This window comes from Numida meleagris, chromosome 1 (assembly GCF_002078875.1).
Source record: "Numida meleagris isolate 19003 breed g44 Domestic line chromosome 1, NumMel1.0, whole genome shotgun sequence".
Lineage (NCBI taxonomy): Eukaryota > Metazoa > Chordata > Aves > Galliformes > Numididae > Numida > Numida meleagris.
Window position 1 is genome coordinate 158,867,887 of NC_034409.1, and position 21,743 is coordinate 158,889,629.

Consider the following 21,743-nt stretch of genomic DNA (forward strand, 5'->3'; position numbering starts at 1 on the left):
GTTAGCGTGTGCGTTGCATAGAGCTTGTATCCCTGGACCCTGTATCCCTGGAAGCATATATGCTATATAAGATGGTGTGTTGCTACAATAAAATTGGACGCATCTCATATTGAGTTGATTGTGCGTTCCCCACGTGAGTACCGGTACGGCAACCCTTTTGGGGAAACTTGGGGCGTTCCCCAACATTTACTGGTGGAAGATCTGGCCTGTAACCAAATATCTCCAGCTTGGTATGGGAATGATACCATCGTATCCTGTGAAAAACAGGATGCAGGTGGGCACCTCCCTGCTCCCTCTTATCTTCTTGGAAGGCCCAGAAGATGGGAACAAAGGAGTTTCTGCTGAGATCCCAAAGCCAGAAGCTGCCACTCCAAAGAGAATTGACTCAACCACTTTGGATCTGAGCTGTCACTCCAAAGAGAGCTGACTCGACCACTGTGGACTTATAAATAAGTTCATACTGCTGTTGGAAGTTGTCGTCAGCTGAAGCTGTTGTCAACTGAAGTAGTCATCAACCGAAGCAGTCGTCAACCGAAGTGGTTGCCAACTGAGCAACAAGCCCTGATGACCCATCACCACTGAAGATCAACGTCTGTGCTACAAACAATGCTGGACCCCTGCTGGTGACTATCTCTTGCTTTCTATAAAGACTCCTTGCTTTTATCTCTTTTCTATCACCCACCTTCCCTTCCCCATCTCCCTAAGCAACTAGGATTTGTAATAAACAGGTCAAGCTAACATTTGACCCGTTGTGTCTTAGACTCACTGTTGGGTATACATATATTAAAATAACTCCCTCTCCCTCCTATAAATTGGAGCGAGACAGCTGGAGAAGTGGGCCCACGAGAACCTGATGAGGTTCAACAAGGCCAAATGCAAGGTGCTGCACTTGGGCTGGGGCAATCCCAGGTATTTATACAAACTGGGGAAAGAACTCCTTGAGAGCAGCCCTGCAGAGAGGGACTTTGGGGTCCTGATGGACGAGAATCTGGATACGAGCCAGCAGTGTGTGCTGGCAGCCCAGAAGACCAACAATGTTCTGGTCTGCATTAAAAGACCAAGATGATTAGAGGGCTGGAGTGCCTCTCCTATGAGGAAAGGTTGAGGGAACTGGACTTGTTGAGCTTGGAGAAGAGAAGGCTCCACAGAGCCCTCGTTGTAGCCTTCCAGTACTTGAAGGGAGGAGGGGGAACGATTGTTCATGAGGGTGGATAGTGATAGAACAATGGGGAATGGTTTTAAACTTTAGGTTAGATATTAGGAGGAAGCTTTTCACACAGAGGGTGGTGACGCACTGGAACAGGTTGCCCAGGGGGGTTGTGGATTCCCCATCCCTGCAGGTATTCAAGGCCAGGCTGGTCTAGCGGTTAGCAACCCTGCACTTAGCGGGTGGGTTGAGATGAGATGATCTTTGAGGTCCTTTTCAACCCAAGCCATTCTATGATTCTATGATTCTATGATTCTATGATTCTATGATTCTATGATTCTATGATTCTATGATTCTATGATTCTATGATATGAGAATAACGTGAGGAGAAAATATGAGTATTTTAACATGGAACACGAAATGCAACATGCTGAGAAAGCAAGCATGATATTTACTTGTTGATCTGAGATTGGCTTATTGAAGCATGCACAGTTTTAAGTGTGACAGAATTGATTTTTCCTTCATATTGTCTGGTATGATGCTGCATTTTGACTTTAGGAGAATAATAGTGTGAAAATATACCAATATTCTAGCTGTTGCTATGCAGTACTGTACTTAGCCAAGGGAATTTCTGCTTTTCAACTTCTTGTACTGTCCTGCCAGCGAGGGATGATGAGGGGACACAAGGAGCTGGAAGAGGACAGAACAAGGACAGTTGACATAAACTGGAGAAAGTGTTATTTCATACCATATAACATCATCTGAAAAAGACTTGAAAAAATGGTAGCAAGTTGGCCAGGTTGTCAGCTGGTGCTTGGGGACTAGCTTGGCATTGGTCAGTGGGTGGTGAGCAAGTGTGCTGTGCATCATTTGCTTTGTAATTATTTTTGTATTATATATATTTATATTTATAATTATAATTAATATCATCTTTATTTCATCTTCCTTTTCCGTTTAGTAAATTGTTTTAACCTCAACCCACAGGTTCTACTTTGTTGTTCTTTTTCTCAATTCTCTTCTCCATTCTACTGGGACGGGGTCAGAAAATGACTGTGTGGTGTTTAGATACCTCCCAGGTTAAACCAGAAATATGCTTTAGTGAGATATATTAAACTGGTGGTCCACATTATCAAGTAACATTATAGAAATAAGCAAAGAAAGAAAGAAGAACGAACAAACAAACCAAGAACCAGAAGCATAATTCTGTGATGGAATTGAAATAAAATTTGTTGTATGATTTGAGCATGCCTTCTATATTTGCTTTCCATTGTACAAATATCTCACTCTACATACAAACACAGAAATAGGTTTCATTTTCATATCTCACTTAACATTATCTTTCACTTCTCCTTCTGCATGAAAACACTTTTCTATTTTAAGTTTGCTAAAGCAATTTTAGAAAACAAATTACTATTATGTTCACTGATTCCAAGTCTTGCAAAATTTGTTCCAAAAACATTTATGAGATTCATCTCTTTTAGGGGCAAATAACTAAAATGTTGTGAGTTGTCTTTCTAATTACTCTATTGAAAAAAAAATAGCATAGATTCATGTGGGAGCAGAAGATTAGCTCCAACTTCTCTTGAAAGCTGTATCTTTACCTTTTTTTTTACTGTGTCTTTTTTTAGCTGTATCTTTTTTACTGTATCTACCTTTGTAGACCTACGTTTTTCTAGTGCTGAATGTTTTTAGTACTTCAGCACTAAAACTAATATGAATTTTTTAACACTAAGTTTTTGTCTTTAACTGCAAAATCATTTTTATATATTTTTTCTTTATTTTATTTAAGTTCGTTTTATGTCAAATACATAGGAAATCAAAGATAGAAACTTAACTAATGAGATTGGTAATGGGATGGTAGCAGTACGAAATGTACGAAGGAAAGTTTCAAATAGGAACATCTAAGATGGTTAGCAAACTTTCTCTGACCTAATAAAAAATAACTCTGGAAATATAGCAAAAATTTCTGAACTTTATCTCTTATTGCTTATTTCTCACTTCACATAAGAAACATAGCCAGGATGCAACACTCAAAGTCATTATTCAAGTAGAAAATGTATAGACACAAGAAAATTCAGACAGAAACTGGAGGAACTCCAAAAGCAAGGAAAAGAAAATGATGATCACATCTTGTCAAGTGTACAAATTCTCTGCAGATTTTTTAAAAGGAATACTCAGTTGTATATTTCTCAAATAAGGGCACACAGTATACAGGATCTTCAGCCTTAAACTTTTGCATTAAAGTATGGTGGAAGTTTTCCACAGGATCGTGGAGAATCAAACTACAGAGAAGGCAATTACTTGAAGAACTTTGACATCAATTGATCAGTATTTTTGAAAAATTATTTTATTTTTCATAATCCTAATTGCTTTTCTCTTGTTTACAATTTGATACTGAAAAAACAGAGGCTTTCTTCAAAGAGAAAATTTGCAGTAAGTATATTTTATATGATCACTGTCAAAAACTTAAACTTTGTCTTGATATTTAGATAGATACTCAGAAGCTGGAAATGTATAGTGGTCTTGAAACAGTCTTCCTGGACTGAGAATATAGCCTTCTTCAGACATGAAAGAAAGAAAAAGTGCTGCAGACCTAACCTGAGGTGAGTCGCCCAAATGTAGTCCCCAGAGCAGATCAGATTTGTATGGGCACAACTATCTTGGTTTCGAGTATAATGTAGCTTCACCTATGCCTTGGCTTATAAATTAAATTGGCGCAAACTAATGTATTCGGACTCTCAGAGGATCCCCTTAATATTCATTGTTTCCTAATGTCATTGCTTCTCTGGTTTAGGTTTGTATAGTATTTTTCAGTATACATGTGCATATAAATGGAAAGAGTGCCTTAAATGATATATTGAAGTGCAGGAAATTTGCTAATGTGTCAGATTATGACTGAATTCCATCCAGTATAGAGAAAGTTTTACCTTTGGAATTCCTCTGAAAAAAAAAAAAAAAAAAAAGGCAAAAACTATAGCAATCTGACTCTCTGTTGAAAATTAACACTAAGAATTTGAAATATGACGAAGTACAGAAATGTTCTTGTAGAACACCTGCTTGATACTTTCAGTAAAAAAAAAAATAAAAAAAAATACAAACTATCAAAAATAGCAAAATTAAACTCCTTCTTAAAATAAGAACAATCATTAGTTTTGTTGAACTGATTGATGAAAATTATGATGTTCAACGTTGGTAGTTATATTAAACATCACAAAATAATGAAGCACAAATGTAATGTCCTTTTGTGTATGACTGTGATTTGAACTTTGTGAGTTGTTTTTCTCCCTGACAAAGAAAAATAAAATAAAAATAACAGCTTGTCATTACTCATGTTTTCATTCATACAATCATTTATATTTCTCACAGAACGGAGAAAATCTTTCTTATGATTTTATAGTTTTAAAAGTTGAGTTCATAATACGCCATTTAGGTTTAATGATTTGAATAACAAAAAGATAGAGTCCATTAAAAGCAACTACAAATCGGTGTTTCAAAATTCTATTCCATAAACAAGGGGTTATGTATTTTAGTGAGGAAGTGGGTTCAATTTCATCTCTGTGAAAACAGAAGATCTATAAGGAGGCTTCTGTTTTAAAGAGCAGAATATGTTAATCAGATAATGATTTCTTCTTAGTTTCTTTGAATATCAATATTTTACTTCTAAGCTTGAGAATAATTGTCATGGTTTTATGCTTTTTGGTTATTGGTATTTCACATCATAACATCATGTACTGTATGTACCTGGTTCTCAGAAGAGGACTACTACATTCCTCAGGGTACTTTGCTCCTCTGATACCATTTCCGGCCAGAGAGAAAAGGTAAAAACTTGCAGATCACGAGACCTCAGCCCTTTTTCCGCCCATCTCTCGACGTGGTAGCACCTCGCTCGCCAGCCGTCTTATCGTTGGTAGTAGAGTAAGGCCTACCTTGATTATGGGACATTTTCTCTCTCTGTATTGGATTTATCAGCTTAAATTGTAATTATATTGTATTATAGTGTGTTGTTTTGCATTCCGATATCTTATTTAGTAAATTAGTTTGTTTCTCCTCAGATTGTTGCTGCTGTTCTTTGCTCTCAGGGCCATCTCCTTACCCTTTTTTCCCTTTTCCCTTTTCCCAGGGTGTGGGTCCGTGGGTCCCCCATCCCATTCGTCACGGAACCGGGCCAAACGCCCATAAACCGTTGACAATAATGTACTTAAAAGTTAGAAAAAAAAGATACAAACGTATTTAATGATGTCATTTTCTCCTCCCCGTTAAAAAAGAGAGAAGTATCTTTTTTTTTTTTTTCTTCCAGACAGCTGAATCAATTCTAACTATACTGTATATACTACACATGTAACAACATATAAAATATTGGAAATTTTTGTTCCTTGGGGGAAAAGATTGGAAATATTTTACTTGTGAGAAATGCACATTTTAGAGTGACATTCTTTTAATTTTCTGCTGAAGGAAATGTAAACACAGTATTCATATGAATGTAAGAATATTCATAATAACCGATACATCTGCTTTGTCAGTAACCTAAAATAATTCTATATAAGTAATTGTGAGCTTTATTGTCTACATAATAGACATGAGTTCTGCTAGTCAGCAAAAGTGAAAATGGAACAAAATAAAAGAAATAAAGGAAAAATGACATTTAAGATAACATTTTATTTTCAGATATGTATCACATAAGAATCACTGTGATCTTATACCAGTCTTGCTTGCATTGCCCCCTGTCTCAAAGACTTCTTTGAAACTGACAGTTTCGCAGAATTTATTTATGTTTCCCTCTCTGTGTAATTGGACTCTACAATATGTCTTCATCTTCAGGCCTGGTTTGTTGTGCATAGGTTCCTCAGGAAAAAAATCTTTTACCCTTAGAGAGCTTGTTGTTTGTTATGTAGACATTTATCAACCAGAAGTGAAAGATTGTGTTTCTAACATCTGATGGTGCAAATTCCTACTATGGAAAATTTATTTTCTTTTCTTTATCTATCAATATTTATTTGCATTTAAGGATTTGGCAAAATTCTAAAATATTTACTGTTTATTAGGTGATTTTAAAAACGTAATAGTGTTTGGTTTCTCTATCTTTTCAGGTTAAACTAATCTCCAGTTCATGAAAAATAACTTGTCTCACAATAAGTTCCCTTTCTTAGGACTTTTAGCATGTAAAATTTATGTTTCTGCCAAATTGACATACGTTACTTTTTTTTTCTTTTTTTCCATTAGATGTCTGCCTCATATATGCTAGTACTGAAAAGTGGATTTTAAGATATACTGTCACTTCAATGAATAATAACTCATCCTAGTGAATTTCAACATATCACTATAAGAATAAAAAGTAGAGGAAGAAGGGGCTGGGAACAAGGCAGCATGAATGCCGAATATTTTGGTTTCATTTATTTAAATACGCAGCCTATGAACTGAAAAGGAAATTACTCATCTAATTTAATTTGGATTTTTTCTTTTATTTAATGGTAATTTATATCTAATATTTTTCATTTAAACTACCTTTGAATTTAGAGTAGTAAATATATTATGACTGACTGATAACTAAATGAATACAGTATGCATGGCCATAATTTACGCTGTCACATAAAATATAAATTATTGTTGGAAATAAATAAACAAATATAAAAAGTCCTGTATCAGTGTAATTTGCTGTCTAATTTAACAGTGCAACTATTCGGACTTTTCAGAAATATAATTCACTGTTAAGACAAAACAGAGAGTTTGTACATTCAAAAGTGTTAGTGGATTCAGAAACAAAAACTGTACAAGAGGTGAAGGATGATCTGATATAGGACTCTCAAAACTGATTTAATTTAACAAAACACTGATAGTGAAACAGAAGGCTGAAGAGCATTATTTCTACCCCACTACACAAATCATGTTATCTTTTTCATTGTGAGACTTTAGGAGTGGGAAAGTTATCTCTGTTCTCATTTATTCTCTTTTGAGTGCCTTACAATGTTCTACCTTACCCAACCTACTATGGAATTAGGCTTCTAGAACCTTTTAATCAAGCTATAAATGCCAGAAATATATCTGAATACCTTTGGCTTCCTTTGTCTCAGGCTTTGGTTCACAGTGATACTCTGTTTTGTAATGCATCTCTAACTGTCCCTATTTCCTATGTATTGTTTCAGATTTGCAGAATTATTTTGATTTGTTTGCATGAAACTAATCTGGATTTTCTGCTCAAAGTGTATGGAGAAGACGTAACAGGTGTCTTCATTGTGTCATCAGGATTTGAACAATGACTACTTACAAACACATTGCCAGTGTTTGAATCTCCACCCAAAACTCAGCAGAAGTAAAATTCACTTGTTTTGTAAAGTATCAGTGCTGGGACATGAGCCTTATCTGACTGATTTTCTGATCAGTGCTAAAATAAATGAGAAGGCGGAACTGGCTTCAACAGACATGGAGAAGACTGAGGTACTAAATGAGTTCTTTGTCTTGGTCTTCACTGTCAGATAGGTTTCTCCAGACTCTCACTCACACCCATCAACTGCTAGATGGAGGTCAGAGAAGCAAAATCTTAGAGAAAGCCTAAGACCCTCTCATGAGGCTGAAGGTGTGCATGTGTATGCTGGATGACGTGCATCCTAGGGGCCTGAAGGAATGGACTGATGTATTTGCCATGTCACTTTCCATCGTATCTGAAAAGTTGTGGCTGTTAGGTGAAATCTCTGGTGACTGGAAAAAGGGAAACATCACTCTCATTTTTAAGAAAGAGAGAAAGGAAGATCAGGGAAACTACAGGCCAGTGAGCCTCGCCTCTGCACCTGGGAAGATCAGGAAGCAGATCCTCCTGAAAGCTATGTTAAGGACCACACAAGCCAGCACAGCTTCCTCAGGAGCTGATTGTGCCTGATCAATCTGGCTTTCTGTGATGGATGGAGTGATGATATCAGCAGACCAAGGAAGGGCAACCAGTGTCATCTACCTTGACATGTGCAACGTCTTTGATATAGTCTCACACCACATGCTTATCTCTAAATAAGAAAGATATAGATTTGAAGGTTGGAATATTCAGTGGATAAAGAATTGTTTGGATAGTCACAGCCAGAGTCTTGTGGTCAATGGCTCTATGTTTGGGTGGAGGCTTGTGGTGAGTAGTGTCCCCTAGGGATACGTCTTGGGACCAGTGTTGTTCAACATCTTTATCAATGACACAGACAGCGGGATCAAGTGTAGCCTCAGCAAATTTGCTGACAACACTAAGCTGAATGGTGTAGTTGATACAAAGAAGGAAAGGATGTCATCCAGAGGAACCTGGACAAGCAAGAGTAGAGGGCCCAGGAGAACCTATTCACGGAATCACAGAATAACAGAATTGTAGGGGTTGAAAGGGACCTCTAGAGATCATCAAGTCCAATCCCACTGCTGAAGGGAGACCTCATTGCTCTCTTCAAGTACCTGAAAGGTGATTGCAGTGAGAGCGGGGATGGTCTCTTCTCACTGGTGACAGGACACAGAACAAGGGGAAATTACCTCAAGTTGCGCCAAGGGAGGTTTAGGTTGGATATCAGGAAAAGCTTCTTTACAGAAAGGGTTGTTAAGCACTGGAACAGGCTCCCCAGGGTGTGGTTGAGTCACCATCCCTGCATGTGTTTAAAATCCGTTTGGATGTGGTGCTCAGGGACATGATTTAGCGGTGGGTTGTTAGAGCAGTATGGTTAGGTTGCGGTTGGACTTGATGATCTTGAAGATCTTTTCCAATCTGACTAATTCTATGATTCTAAGATTCTAAGATATTGTGACTCTTCAATAAGCTTTTTCATATAAATTCCCCCTACTGGATTTGGCTGGGATGAAGTTAACTTTCACCAGAGTATTCCATACAGTGCTGCATTCCGCATTTGTAGCTAGAACAGCAATATTTTGTCTGTTGCTGAGCCACAGTGGCACAGAATCAAGGCTCTCCCCAACCTCTGCCAAAGAGAGTAGGCTGGCAGCGGGCAAGAGGTGGGGAGGGGACATCACTATGGCCTCAAGTTGCGCCAGGGGAGATTTAGGCTGGACATTAGGAAATACTACTTTTCTGAAAGAGTGGTCAGGCGCTGGAATGGGCTGCCCAGGGAGGTGGTGGAGTCACCATCCCTGGAGGTGTTCAAGAAACATTTAGATATAGCGTTGAGAGACATGGTTTAGTGGGGTTATTGGTGGTAAGTGGATGGTTGGACTGGATGATCTTGTAGGTCTTTTCCAACCTAGCTGATTCTATGATTCTATGATTCTATGACTAAGGCAGTTGATCTATACTGACATAAAGGACTTTCTATGCTATACAATGTCACCCTCAGCATTAAAAATTGGGAAAAAAAGGACAAGGAGAAAAGAGGGCTCTTGTTACAATAATATCTGTGCTCCTGAACAATCTTTATGCATACTGTGATCCTATTTCCTAAGACGTGGCTAAATATCACTTACTTTTGCTTTTGTTTTGTTTTGTTTCATCTTTATTTTTAATTAAATTGTCCTTATTCCAACCTATGAGTCTTTTTTTCCCATCATATTTTCTCCCCCTCTTCCTTTTAGGAGTGGCATGGTGGAAATTAGTTGTCCATAAGTGAGAAACTTCCACATTCTCTCAGATAATATCTACATTCTAACTGCAGTGACTGCTCACTTACTGGTGTATCAGTTGGAGAAGCGCATCCTTTATAGTTTATTTTTTACATATACATATTTATTTGTAGCATTAGAAGGAGTTTCTCTAGAGTTATTATTTGCTCCAGATTGTGCAAAAAGCACATAGCTTTATCAGTGTTCAAAGTAGGCTTCTTAGATATTTTACCTCAGTGTCCTAACTGGAGACCTATGTATTAAAGAAAAAATGATCAAATACTAGGAAAGCTGATGGTTTTGGGAAGATGAAGTTGGTCAGTAAGCTTCCTGTATACTAACAAATTTTAGCACGTCCTGACAGTTTTCTTGATTTTCTGGGAGTTCATTCCCACAACAGGGTAAATCTGAGAATGTTTTAGTTCACTTCAGGTAGCTTAACTGCATGAAATTTCTTCCAGTTTTTTCTTACTTCTCAAAGTTGAAAGCATCTTTTACACAGTACCACAATGGTACTCCTCCATCTTCTATATTTTATATACCTGTATATTTTTTCATTTTTCCTGGTTCAGAAAAACCTACTTCATAAATAATGTTTCTCCTTGGTGTTCTCTGCCTTGTGTTCTCACTGTCCAAATAGCTCTCCAATCCAAACAAAAATAATGTGTCTGTGGAGAATAGCTGTTGTATATGTGCTTTCCTGGCTAAAGGGGGGTCATGCCCCATGCATTTTTCTATCTTAATTGTAACTCCCCAAACAACATCAGGTATTTACCAAAAGAAAAAAAAAAAAAAAAAAAAAAGCAAAAAAAAAATTCAATAATATTTTTCTCATTAATATTTCAGATTGCCAATCTCTCAACTTCAGAATTAGCTGAAGTATTAAAGGTACACAGGGAATTACTGTATGCTTTCTACATGCATGAGGCCTGTGAAGTTCTTTAAATTAAAAAGGATAAGTCTTACTTTATCTTATGTTGTGGTTTAGGTCAGCAAGCAGCTAAGCACCACACAGTTTTTTGCTCACTCCCCCCTTCCCACTGGGGTGGAGGAGAGAATGGAAAATAATAATAATAATAATAATAAAAAAAAAAACAGCTAAGAAAGAACTCATGGGTTGAGATAACACATTAAGGCAGAAAAGGAAGAGAAAGTGAAAAAATAATAGTAAAGATAATAATATATATTTACAAAACAAGTGATGCACAGCAGAATTGCTCGCTACCCACTGACCCATGCCCAGCCAGTCCCGAAGTGGTGGCTGCACCCTGGCCAATGCTCCACAGCTTTTAAAGCTTTTGTTTTTGCATGATGATATGGTATGGAATATTCCCTTGTCCTTTTTAGGTCACCTCTCCTGGTTCTGTCCCCTCCTAACAATTGTGCCGCCTCAGCATCCCTCGCTGGCAGACAGTACAAGCTGAAACATCTTTGGCTCTGTGCAGCCACTGCTCAGAGACAACTGAAATATCAGCATGTTATATCAGTATTGTTTTTCTCCCAAAGCCAAAACATAACATCATACCAAACACTAGAAAAAAGAAAGAAAAATCAATTCTGTCTCAGCTGAAACCAAGACACTTACCTTACTGTAATTTATCTTATCAAGAGCAAAGGTAAATTACAAAGCATTTGACAAAAACATACATTAAAAGTTTATAAAAATTTATCACTACAGCAACTGTGTTCATCACATTAAATTCTTTTAAGTAGAAAGAACAGTTTCATGAAGACTTCTTGTGGAAGTATAATGTACAATGAAAGTTGTTCTTCCGTGTTTGTTGAGCATCAGCTTAAAAATTATACTACATTAATATTAAAGATCTTGCTTAAGAAAAATAAAAGTAGCATTAAGAAATCAGATCATTAGGCCATCTTTTCTGTTTATGGCAGCAACCAATACTTAATTCCTTTTAAAAAGACAAAAATTATACTTACAGGCAAAATTATACTAATTACGCTATCCCTCAACTGGTGATCAAAACTAGATTTTTTGAAAATAAAAGCAAGAATAAATATCTGGACTTATCTGCCTGGCAAGTCATTATGAGATCTGCTTTAATGTAGTAATCTGTGGACATTTTCATTATCTCCTTTTTTTAAATTGGATTTCAGACAAGATTCAAGAAGATACGTGTGTCTGATTAAGGATATACATTATGCAAATCTAAACATCAGGACAGTGTTTCCTCAGCAATGCTTGTCACAGATTGTTCAGCTCTGAGATTCTTCTGAAGTTAATCAATTCTGCTCCATTTTAATTTTTTCAGTAATTTTAGGGTACCTTTGTAACAATCTCTGGTTAAAATATATTTGCAGTGAATATACCAGAATGGTTGAGGTTGGAAGCAACCTCTGGATATCATCTGGCCCAAACTTTCCCTGCTCAAGCAAGTGAATGGATTGCTCAGGACCATGTATAGATGACTTCTGAAAATATCCAAGAAGGGAGATCCTCTCTGAGCAATTGGTTTTTCTTACTAAAAAAAAAAAAAAAAAAAAAAAAAAAAAAAAAAAAAAAAAAGATATAATAATAACAATTATTATACATACATACATACACACATACCTACATTCATATATGTATATCCTTAAACTGTTACAGTTTCTTCACAACAGTAAAGGAACCTGGAATGGAATATAATAGTAATATTTTCAATTAATTTATTTACAATAAATGAGAAACACATGGGAGAAAAATAAAAAAATGATATACCATAAAACAATTTCATGATATCTACTTTTTGTTGTTCCTGGCAGAACTACTTTGTTTCCCAAAGAATGTTTGGTGGTTTTGAAACTTCCATATAATATTATAATCTTTGAAAGCTGCACATTATCTAATCTATTTGAAAATTTTGTTTAGCTTAAGGGCAACTGGCTGCCTGTTTTCCGTGCTGAGATACTAAACACTAGAAGTGCTAAAAACATTTAAAATGTGACTTGATTCTTGTGATCAAGAATTTTTCAAGAACTAGGCAAAATCTTGTCTCTCTACCTTGTCAAGAAATTGCATGATATAAAGTTATTTTAGAATCTTGAATATGTTTGGAGGAAGGGAGAAAAGAAGTAAGTGAGGAGTGGGAAGAGAATGACAGACAGAGAGAGAGAATATAACAAATTTTTCTTCATTCATCAACATTTTTTAAAGTAACTTAAATTTCAGTGGTTAGAATTCTCAGCCAGGAACCGGAAAAAAAAACATTCTCTGAAGAATATTATCGGTTCTCCTTTTTACTGAGAATCACCAAAAGCAAGACTTCATTTCACATTTGATGAAACATACAATACTAAATTTCATATGTAACCTATCTTAAAGAAAAATATAGAAATCAAACCTCTGAATTCAACACAGGACAGTAGTGAATTGCATTAAACATGTGAGAGATATTAAGCTGAACTGAAATCCTGAATATGACCAGAAACAACTGAGTGAAGACAGTACATTTCACAAGTTCACGCTTGAAAAATGAGTTCCTCATAGAAAATTTATCTTAGAATGAAATTACAGAATTGTAGGGGTGGGAATGGACCTCTAGAGACCATTGAGTCCAAATTACATTCTTTCCCAGTAGAGATGAAATGTTTTAAATAGATATTGAAGAGTCTGGAGAATTCATTTCAATAGTTTTAAAGATTACTTTGGATATTTTATTTGGTTACACTGATGTCATAAAATATTTAGCCAACTTTGGATTTATTTTGCATTGCCAGGTAGAGTTGTTTGAGGTGAAGAAAGACTTGATGTGTTCCTATGAGTACAGGAAAATGTGGTCCAAACTCATAAACACACAAAGAGTGACTGGAACCTTAGATCCTTAACAGCTTTTACAATTCCACTGTCATTGATTTTTATTCACTGTTAATACTCATAAATTTATTGTAGATAGATATCTACATTTAGAGATCTGGAATCCAACCATTGAAATGGGATTTTCCTCACTCGATATCTAATGAGTACATCAAAATGGAATTAATTATGTCATAGGCAGTTTATACATCTAGTTTACATCCTTATATCATACTGTCACGGTTTTATGGGTTTTTTTGTTTGTTTGTTTGTTTGTTTTTGTTTGTTTGTTTTGTTTTTAGTATTCCACATCACAATACCACATAGTGCACGGGGAGTTAAAGTGTTAATGCTGCAGTTTCATGTATTGTTCATCGTTCCGGCTACCATCTCAAAAAACAGAACTGCAGCTCCCAGAAGACTTCACTGTCCCTTCTCCTTTTTCCATTCAGAGGGAAGAATAAAACTGCTTGGGAGTGGTGAGACTGTTTTACCTATTTTATTTTTCCTGCTCGTCTCTGCTGTGTATGCTCCCTAGCCATCTTGTCTACAGCATTACAGTAAGGTCTTCAGTTTTTGGACACTCTCTCTGATTTATTTGATTTATTAGCTTCAATTCCAATTATTTTGTATTATATTATGTCATCTTGAATATAGTAAATCAGTTTTCTCTCTTAGCTTGTTGCTGCTGTTGTTTTCCTCCTCCAAGCTCATCTCCTTATCGTATTCTCCCTTCCTGTTTTCCTGAGGCATGGGTCTGTGCGTTCCCCTACATCATTAGTCACAGAGCCAGGCCAAACTGGGCCAGAACCATGACGTATACCTACTATAAGTCTGTTGAGATAGAGACATTCTTTCATGTTTGTACAACATCAAACACATATAAGTCCTGAGAGTACAAACTCATAGCATTTGTAGCATAAATAACATAAAGAGTGATTTCTAGGAATTATCTTCAATACACTTTTGAAGAAATTCTTTTTTCTTATTAGCATCTCTATATGTATGTGGGAAGAACAATGTAAGAGAAGGACATTTGTGAAGCTTTTCATCAGTCGTATTAACCTTCAGTTCCAAATAAATAATTCCAGTTTTAATGCAGTCAATATACATACATATTTAAAGAAAGGATATAATATCTACATTATATATATAAAGGATATGCACTAAGATTTTTTTTTGTTTTTTTTTGGGGGGGTTTTTTTGTTTGTTTGTTTTACATATATATATTGATGATTACATTAATGGAAACATTTGGAATTTAACTGAAACCATGTTCACAAGTGATTAAATTAAATAAAATAAAAAATTAATTAAATAAATAACCATAAAGTGGTAATCAATTATAGATTAAACACATGAAAGAGAATGTTAGAGTTGGAAGCTAGCATGTGGCGTATTCTCATCAAGCTGTTGGAGTGGATCCAGAGGTAGGCCATGAAGATAATCAAAGTGCTGGAGCACCTCCCTATGAGTACAGGCTGAAAGAGCTGGGGCTCTTCAGCTGAGTGAGGATGAAAACCAAGCAACACCTGGGGAGGGATTGTGGCCAAAGGCACACAAAAGCAGCAGCATAACATGAACTGATACAACTTTTTCTCATCCTTTCCAGCTCAGCAGAATTTTCTGTAAGGAAGAGAAGTCAAGGCTCAGGAAAGAAACACCGTGTGCCAGTGAGTAAGAATGTGAGTTGATCAAGCACACTAAACGCTATAACCTCATTGAGTGGTGTTCAGATCCACTGTTATTGAGATATGCTACAATTTGCCGTTTACTCAGTTTCATCCAAGTGTATGTAGCACTCTTGTCTGTTTCTCATACTCCTGTGATTATCATCTGCAGCAGGACAGCATGCAACAGTTATCACCTGTTTGAGAGTTTCCACTTCCACTGCTCAAACATGTAACTCTTGTGTTACAAGAACAATGAGACATCTGCTGTTTAGACAGTACAGACAGATACAAAGTTCAAGTGGATAGCTGGGGTAGTTAAACAGGGGTCATTCCTGCATCTTCCCCTGACACCTTGACTTGACATACCTTCTCAGTTTGGATCATGAAACTAACTGCAAGAGGTAAATACTTGAGTGATAACAGCTAATTTACAGCATGCCAATTGTCAGATGTATGTCATTTTCTCCCTGTATTTTTTACCCTCAGTTTATAGATATTAATTAACAGTTTCACTTGCTATTTTATTAATTTATTTTATGTAATTCTTAACCAACTCTTCACAGTCACTTTTCAGCTTTCATTATTTGATTACTATCGTCTTTTCCAGATTGTTATAGTTCAAAACACCAACTCCTGCAGGAATTTCCTCTTCCACTCACTGTGAAAAGTGGTGATCTTGTTCCTACCCATACACTGGCAATCATTAACTTGTGGTTATCATTAATTTTGAATAAAACTTTCTTCTTATACTGGGCAGCTTATTTAGGGTAAGGGACTCTAAGAAGGGCTGTCATTTTTTTTTTTTATTTTTTTTTTAATATACTTTTCTTAGTGAATTACTATTGCTTATATGCTCATAAATTCCCTCAAATAACTAGTTTATAACATGATTTCTTGTTGACTCTCCATTGTACTTTGCACCATCTGCACTAACTTCAATCTCTGCTGTAACATTTTCAAAGCAGAGAAGCCCAAACTGCTTGCTTATAATCTCCATAGTTTCCTAGAGCCTCTTTTACATTATCTTATTATCTGATATTTAAAAATTGGTGACTTTTTCTAAATTCATCCTCCTAGTGAAGAGTTTTCTAGTTAATTTTCTTCAGAATTCATAAGTAAGTTCGTAAGTTTCTAATAAACTATTAACGAATAGTTATGAAACTGCTGTAAAAGTCAGAATGAGTTCTATTCATTTACTTATTCTAAACATATTCTGACATTATTCTTTTGTAAAACAGTTCCTCTATAAATTCCTCAGTTTGAACTTTCATTCTCAGTAATGATGCAAAATTTTTCTCTCCATGAATGGTCCTTATGTTACAGAACAATCTATTTGCTATTTGGACTCCCTGAAAGATTCCTGCTTCTGTTGTGATCAAAATAATTTTATTTAGCAGTATTTTATACCTATAGAAGTTTCATCTCAAAATCTTTTTCTGTCTTCTGTCATATTAGAATTTTGTTGCTGTTGTTGTTTGTTTATTCAGTACAAGGATTCATCTGCACTTTTGTGAGATTCAAGGGTCAGAAAATGACCCTGTAAAGGAATTTTTAAGATATCATACATAGGACAACAATCAATTAATAGATTCACTGCTCAAGGCCTCTAAATTTATTTCTTGATACTTCCTATATAAACACTATCAAGATTACATTTTACTTAGTTTATGATTTGGTGCTATTACTTGTAGTAACATACGGGAAAGCATTATTAAAGTGAATGCTTGATACATAAAGAAAGAGAAGATAATGGAAACACTTAAAGGAGAAAAAAACATTTCTAAGGAGGAGAGCTGGATGATTTATGATTAAATTTTATGTTTTGATGCCTTTCAATTCTCTGAAAGCTAGCGAGAATAAAGAAAATTTCTTCTTATTCTGATCAGCAGCTTAAATGAAACCAATAAGGCCTAAATAGTCCAACCTTTATATGTTAGTTAAGAGTACTTTTATCTCTTAGAGCTGAAGTGGATAATGAAACTTGTTATTTAAGGAACTTATCAGTGACAGTGGAAATTTTGATAATTTCCTGTTGCACGTCTAGGGTTTCAGAATTACGTATGATTAAAATGCTTTTGCCATGGCTAAGAGGGAGTCCAATGAGCTGTGAATTAATACCATCAAAGAGAACAAAAATGGAATTAATAGAAATTTCTTTCTTTCTTATTTTCAATTAGAGATAAAAGTGAATTTCTGTTTCTTTTCCTAAGTGTCTCAGAACATAGTTTAAATTGTCTTACTAAGAAGAAATACAAATAATTCCTTAACTTTACAGTCTGCTCGGATAAGCAAAAATAGCTACTGTTAGATAATGGAGAAAGATCCTTAGAGAGTTTTAAGATTTAAAGCTGGCATATATGTTTTAAGCTGATATATATGAACACTTGCATGTTAGGACCGGAGTAACTTGCAGTGTCATTTGGACAAAGAGAGATTGATGTTTAAGGAAAATATCTTAAATTAAAATTAGTAGGTAACTATAAAAGTATACTAAGCATCAAATAGCACGATCTGAATTAAAAAATGTTGATAATTTGTCTACAAGGTAGAACATGGACTTCAGAATGCATAACTGCTGTGCGTGCAGCTGTCTAAACATACACCAAATTATCTCTTTCTTGAATGGCTCTGACCTTAATGGACTAAGTAAAAAGTGCAGCTAAGATGAAAAGTGCAAAGCAACTTCTGTCTATAACTTCATGTTATACACTGAATATAGTGACAGAATAAAGAATGAAACAAAAACACTTGGTCCTCAGACTCAGTTCAGAGAGATGACAATCCAAATGCAATGTCTTTAAAGTTATTGGAAATTATTTAATTATCTAGGTAAAAATATTTTCAGCCCTATAATTGATCTTATTTATTTGATGTTCTAAAATGGATACTGAATAATAGATATTTAAAGGTGTTATCTTTAAATCATTCTGTGTCATGGGTGTCCAACCTTTTGGTTTGCCTGGGATGCATTGAGTGAAGAGAAATTGTCTTGGGCTGCATATATATAGGTTGCACTAAAAGAATCACCTCCTATTTGTTTCCATGGAAACAACAACTGATACAAAGAGCACAATGGTACTATTTAATAGAGTACATTCTCAGCTACAAATCAGTATTTTTCATCATAGTCACTGTCAATAGCTATGCATTTTTCCTGCAGGGCACACCCTATACTCAAATACCTTTATCAGAATGGAACACATGGCTGCATACTTTTTGCTGCAAACAGGACTGTGTTTAGCCAGTGCATCAAGACCAGCCCCGCTCTCACTGCAATCACCTTTCAGGTATTCGAAGAGAGCAATGAGGTCTCTCCTCAGCCTTCTCTTCCCCAGACTAAACAGCCCCAGTTCCTTTAGTCTCTCCTCGTAGGGCATATTCTCCAAGCCCTTCACCAGCCTTGTTGCCCTTCTTTGCACCTGCTCCAGCACCTCCATGTCCTTTCTGTACTGAGGTGCCCCAAACTGAACACAGTACTCGAGGTGAGGCCTCACCAGTGCCAAGTACAGGGGCAGGATGACTTCCCTAGTCCTGCTCACCACACCACACCTGATCCAAGCCAGGATGCCATTGGCCTTCTTGGCCACCTGGGCACACTGCTGGCTGGTATTCAGCTGACTGTCCATCAGTACACCAAGGTCCCTTTCCATCAGGCAGCTTTCCAGCCACTCCTCCCCAAGCCTGTAGCATTTTCTGGGATTGTTGTGACCAAAGTGCAGGACCCAACACTTGGCCCTGTTGAAACTCATACGGTTTACCTTGGCCCATTGATGCAGTATATCCAGGTCCCTCTGTAGTGCCTTTCTATCCTCTGGCAGATCAACACTCCCTCCCAACTTGATGTTGTCTGCAAACTTACTGAGGGTGTACTCAATCTCCTCATCAAGATCACTGATAAAGATGTTGAATAGAAGAGGCCCCAGCACCGAGCCCTGAGGCACACCTCTCGTGGCTGGCCACCAACTGGATTTAACTCAATTGACCACAACTTTCTGGGCCCGGCCATCCAGCCAGTGTTTCACCCAGCAGAACGTATGTGCATCCAAACCATGGGCAGCCAGGTTCTCCACAAGGATGCTGCAGAGGTCAGTGTCAAAGGCCTTACTGAAGTCCAGGTAGACCACATCGACAGCCTTACCATCATCCACTAGGCAGGTCACCTTGTCATAGAATGAAGTCAGGTTTGTCAAACAGGATCTACCATTCATAAACCCATGATGGCTGGGCCTGATCCCCTGGTTGACCTTTAATTAATCCATGATGTCTCCTGAGATTATCCATTCAATAACTTTCCCTGGCACCGATAGGTCTGTAGCTACCCAGGTCATCTTCGCAGACATTTTGGAAGATGGGAATCACACTTGCCAGTCTCCAGTCCACTGGAACATTCCCTGTTAGCCAGGACTGCCAAAAGATGATGGAGAGCAGCTTGGCATCCACATCTGCCAACTCCCTCAGCACTCTAGGGTGCAGTCCGTCTGGCTGCATGGACTTGTGAGTGTCCAGCTTTCAAAGCAGGTCCAAAACCATCTCATCATGGATTATGAAGGGCCTGTTCTTTTCTCCACTGCTATCTACATGCTCAAGGGACTGTGTGCCCAGTGAGCAACTAGTCTTACTATTAAAGACTGAGGCAAAAAAGGCATTAAGTACCTCAGCCTTACACTGATCCTTGGTTACTCTGTTGCCCTCAGCATCCAACAAGGGATGGAGATTCTCCCTAACCCTCCTTTTACAGTTGATGTATTTATAGAAATACTTATTGTTGTTCTCCACCGTTGTGGCTAAGCTGGCTCTAGCCCATGGTTCCTTCGGGTTCACCTAAATTCTTTGGGATCATAATATCACTGTGACTTAGTTTCATTGTGAGGCATTGGTCATTGTTAGATAAGGCTAAATGTGACAAGGCAGCTTAAATTAATTTTTAATCAAAAACCAATAATAAACATCACTATCAAAATAGTACCTCATATTTACAATAATATTAAATGCAATGTTAATCTGAGCTCTGAGTATTCCATTCTTGAAAGTCAGTCATATGACTTTATGTTGACAGCTAGAACAATTGCAAAAGATGCCTGCAGGGATGAACAAAATGGTGATTGTAGCAGGCATATAGTTTTTCTTTTTTTTGTGAGACACGTGCAAGAGATAGCTGAAGGATCAGTCTTTCCCAACTCATTATGAGGAGGGAAAGAGGTGACTTGTGTGTTTCTGGCCTTTGGACTCACTTTCTCTCCATCAGAAACACTTGAGAACAGATATCTGCCTACAGCCACAAAAGCTATTAAAAATTACAAAAGCTCAGATCAGCAATAGCATTCTGCAGTTCAGCCAGGTTTTGCGGTTTGAGAATTGCAAATATCTCATGTCTGCTGGTGTAAAGTAGTGCCTTTGGGAAAATATCCTGGAAAATACACAGGGGTGTAGCCTGACACTCAAGCAAGGAAATAGTGGCTTACAATAATAACTATATGGTACAATTCGGTATTTTTCAAAAGTGACCCAAGCATACAGAAGCCTAAATTCTACGTGTCAAAAATAATTTTTCAAAATACACAAACTCCTAATATACTTAGAATATTTCTACATTAGCATTTTAGTTCAGGTGTACACTTTGAAATAAATCTCTTCATTGTCATCTTTCACTCCCCTGTCTTCTCACTGCCCCACCTTTTGTATTCACATCATAAAGCACAAATCCAGAGAGTAAAACTTGATTCCTTCCACATGAAAGCACTCCAGGAGGTGAGTTCCAGGAAAGCACAGAATGTTTACTAGTCATCAGACAAATCTTATTCCAAAACAACCTCCTCTCCATAGCTCCAAGATTTGTAGTCTAGTAAATACTTTCTGCCCTTGTAGTGTTAAGTGGTGAGCTGACAGTTTTCAGGACTCCAAGGACCTGAGCTTGCCTTGGCCTAAGATGGCACTAGCTTGTTGCAACTGTCCTACAGCCCAAGTGACCATTTGCTGCTCTGCTGCAGCTGAATATCTGAGAATACTATATGCAGTGAAGCTCTGAAAATCCTCAGTTGTCATACTACAACAGACAGCAACCCTTTAAATTAGTCTGTGTAAGACAGTAATCAGTGAGAAAGTAGACAGTGATAAAACAAACAGACAAACAACAACAAAAAAACATATATATATATCCTAGTGGACTATTAGATGATTAAAACATAAACTAAATATTTTTTTGTGTGTTCATATGCAGATATGTGTAGCTTTTTGTGTCACCATAGTAATATTCTGACTGCAATAATATCCGTGAAGAAACGCATTTAAGGGCCTCAGCACTGACTGTTTTGTCTCATACAACCCTTGCTACCAGTTGTTGTATACTTAGCATTAGAATCTGATTCTTTATTTGTCTTTAATACCAGAATAAGATTAAAGGCGATGTTAGCTTTCAAAAGTGATATCACAAAAGCAATATTCAAAATATCTCTATTCAACAGCTGTGAAGCGGATAGAATAGAATAGAATAGAATAGAATAGAATAGAATAGAATAGAATAGAATAGAATAGAATAGAATAGAATAGAATAGAATAGAATAGAATAGAA

At 36.7% G+C, this 21,743-nt stretch overlaps 2 long non-coding RNA genes across 2 annotated transcripts in view; both read left to right on the forward strand.

The window, feature by feature from the left end:
- On the forward strand, positions 357-4,110 carry LOC110408719. The gene is made up of 2 exons (XR_002444514.1): positions 357-623; positions 3,637-4,110. It is a non-coding gene; the product is annotated as an uncharacterized LOC110408719 (long non-coding RNA).
- The window catches only part of LOC110408705, a 25,355-nt gene continuing 8,868 nt past the window's right edge, over positions 5,257-21,743 (forward strand). Inside the window, exons 1-3 of the long non-coding RNA XR_002444496.1 lie at positions 5,257-7,579; positions 13,805-13,981; positions 15,115-15,187. This is a non-coding gene — a long non-coding RNA (uncharacterized LOC110408705). The remainder of the gene's footprint in view (positions 7,580-13,804; positions 13,982-15,114; positions 15,188-21,743) is intronic.